Raw genomic sequence first — 3,902 nt, forward strand, 5'->3', positions numbered from 1 at the left:
GGGAAGGAAAAAAGCGAAATTATACTTATTTACCAAATCAACTCGCCCGTAAGTAAGTTGTTAGTAGGTTGTATATGTGTATACAGTTTTTTATTTATGCCCACCGTTGATAATCCAATAGGACACAGCGGTACCCCAAGTCGGTTTGTTGAACATGAGGTTTTTTTCATGCCAAACAATACGTGAAACGGCTATACATAAGTGTACTGCAGCATCGGTTTGTTGGGGGTTTGCCTTTTTTGTATGCGTATAGTATAGGTACATGCACACCGTGGTCATCGTAAACATTATAAATAGTGATTTTCGTTGTCATTTATACAATCACTGCAGTATTTGCGTATATGCGCACCTATAGGTACACATCTATTATATATTATGATATATTATGTGTGTATTTTCGCATTTCAGTTTTGGTGTTTGAATTATTTACAGAATAAATTGAATAAGAATTATACCCACATCGGTGACAATAAACACGGCTTCAGGTATATTTCTGTTTACATTTGTGCGCATATACCCGAATAGGTAGCATATCTATAGGTGTGTACGTATATTATATAAAGACGATACAATCCATTCAATATACGAAATATTTGATTATGCTTTTCAATTCAATATTTCTTACAATACACGCTGTAGCTATAATGGTATATACAATATTATAATATATTACATTTTCAAGTAGACATATATATATATATACATACATCATACATACATACATACATACATACATTGACGATATGAATGGTGTCCAGTGTCCACAAACCGTAAGTATATAAGTATAATTATTTTAATCAATATATCACACCTATCCCTTTACTTATATTTTTGTACTATAGTACATCTTAACATTGAATTGTAATATTTGTATATATAATATTATACAATATAATATACATTTACCTCCAATTTTAGTTGTGACATTTGAAACCATTTTATAAATAATCGTTTTACGTGTTATAAAAAAAGTGAAAGAAAGAATTAATATTAAAGGTATCTACTGTTGTATAGTAGCAGTATACCTGTAGAATCCATATTGTTATAATATATATATATATATGTATTAATAAGTATTATAATATTATGATTATACCTGTTATGATGGCTATTTACATTTATTTTTCTATTAGTGTACGCATGAGTATAATAGTGCAAACAAGAAAATTGTTTATTTGTTATTCTGAGTTATGAGCACTTAAATATTATTTTATGTTGTCTATTATTTAATAACTATATGAATATTATATATATATTATACGCATATACACTGCAGCGGCATTAAAACTGAAAAACATATATATGGCCGTTTGATCCTTATGGCTTTCGATTTCATCTGTAAACAGGCGCTGTATGTAAATACACACGTAATGATGGTATAAACCATATATAACATGCGAACACTATAATAATATATATACGCGTATAATATAGGCTCGTGGAGTTCCTAGTATATATACACTGCAGTATGGGGTCAGTATAACGGCCGTCGTTATTGTATTAATGACTTTGCACGCACCTAAACTGTGTGTCTGTGTGTGTATAGAATTGGAGGGAAGTCGGGGTAAACAGAAGGGACATCGCGTAATTGTAGCCGGGCGAGGTCAGAGGGGTAGAGTAGCGTGTGCTTGTGTGTGTGTGTGTGTGTGTGTGTGTGTGTATAGTCTACAGGAAGGGATGAATAAGGCTCACAATGGACAAACCATTATGAAGTGCAATTAACAATATTGTGCGGCCATTCGACAGGACCCCAAAAGCTCGTGGACGCTGCAGTGTGTATTTTCGGATGTCATAGCCGGCTGTGGCCAACGCATACGTACTATATACGTATACAAATACGCATATATTACTGTTATGGTCGAGTAATTTACACAGGTCGTTATAATTATTAATTTTAAATCGTAAAACTCGATAGTGTTTTTATTAATAATGTGATGTATAATATGATGTACATATTAATATATACATCACGTTTTATTATATTTCAATTTTCACTGTTTACCGACGTGCACAAATATACACGACCATTAAAAATTGACTATACATTTATCATTTATGTACATATATAACAAGTCCATATAATATCATGTGCATTATAATATATAATACGCGTTGAACAACATTTTTACGAAACGATAGTGGACAATTATATTATATATATAGCTGTATAGTGAAAAGTTTAATAGATTTTATCAATAAATGAAGTCGACTAAATTGCCGAGTTTGACACATGAACACAACATGACTTATGTATAACAATTTACATATTATATATCTACATATATCGATTATTATCGCAATTGTAGCAGATCATGTTATATTATACTCTCTTTCGAAACATTGTAGGTACATTATTTAAATTTATTAGGTATGGGTGATGAATGATGATAAATAGTTGTGTACCTACATCAAACAGAACATATTATTTAAACTTTAGTATTTTCTAAAGCTCCTAACCTACATCTTGAATTTAATTTCTCAATTTTTTTAATTTAATTCAAATTAGGGCCCAGAAAACTCTCACTGAATCACCTATATGAACAACAGGTTCCCCAATTCCGTTATACGCTATTATTATATTATATTATAGGTAATTGGTATAGGTACCAATTATTAATGATTTTATTGCTGCATTCAAAAACGACTCTTTTATCAGGCTGTAATGTCTTAAATCACTTTATTGAAAATAACTTTTTTGTTTAGAATTTTCTATATGTATATTCTGTAAATAATAGTAGAAAACGTATTCGCGACAGTAGTTGTAGTCAGAGGGGTAGGTTAGGCTATTATATTATATTATATATATAGAGGGAACAAACATAGGATAACTATTAGTCGTATAGGCCACTATAGCCTCTATCAACCAATATATAACCTGGGAATTTAAATCGTCTCAAAACTGATTTTTAAATTGTACCTACCTATAGTATAAATAAACTTTTATCTACCTAACTAATTTCGTATAATGAGCTTCTCAAACAATATTAGGTAAGTACTTTTGGTCAGATTATGGATTCTATTAATATAGAATATTTAGCGAAATAGTTCTTAACACGCCTATATACTCTCACTCTATAAATATTTTCGATAATTTTAATTTTATAATGATATATTATACTATAAAATATAGTGTATTAAATATTTAAAAAAAAAGCGTTTGAGTGGGTGTCGCTCTGCTGTACAGTAGGTTACAAGTGTGTCAATGTATAATGTATTGTATTAAACTTGAATTCAATGATATAATATCATTGTGGGGGACGGAGTGGCCGACCCGAGTTCGATACCTCGGTCGCGGGCGGCATTTTTCTTCGGGCAAGTCACGGTGTCCGGAGAACAAGTGCCGCCATCCCCCACCCGGGCATGGCAGATACCTACGGGTGCCCAAATTAAAAATTCTGCCAAAACAAACACACACGTGTAAACTAATCTACAGTACCCTCCCCTACAGTACTACAGGCTAATGACCTAGTAGTCAAAGTCTTAACCCTAATAAAAAAAATAAAAAAAAAAATATCATTGTATAAGAAAAACGATTCTGAGCGGAGACGGTTTGTCAGTCTGGATTTTTATATTGTTATTATTTACTATAGCTTATAAAAGTTGAATTAATATTATAATATTATAATTTTTTATTCATTGCTATGGTAATAAACAAAGCGTTAGAAATTAAAATCCCATTTTTAGTGGTTTTTATGTAATATTTTGTAGGTAGTTTTTCCCGTGGCATTAAATAACTATTGGGAAAATCGAAAAATTACCCGTCTTAAGTACTATATTGGTCCAATTTGCTAAAAGATAAGGTACTATATGTTGAAATCAAAGGACTCCTTCTGCTGAAAATTTAATTGTGTCTACAGGAAAAAAAAATAAACACCATTGTAAAACCACTAGCTTCCTCGCTT

The sequence above is a fragment of the Metopolophium dirhodum genome, chromosome 6 (genome assembly GCF_019925205.1).
Source record: "Metopolophium dirhodum isolate CAU chromosome 6, ASM1992520v1, whole genome shotgun sequence".
In the NCBI taxonomy this organism is placed as follows: domain Eukaryota; kingdom Metazoa; phylum Arthropoda; class Insecta; order Hemiptera; family Aphididae; genus Metopolophium; species Metopolophium dirhodum.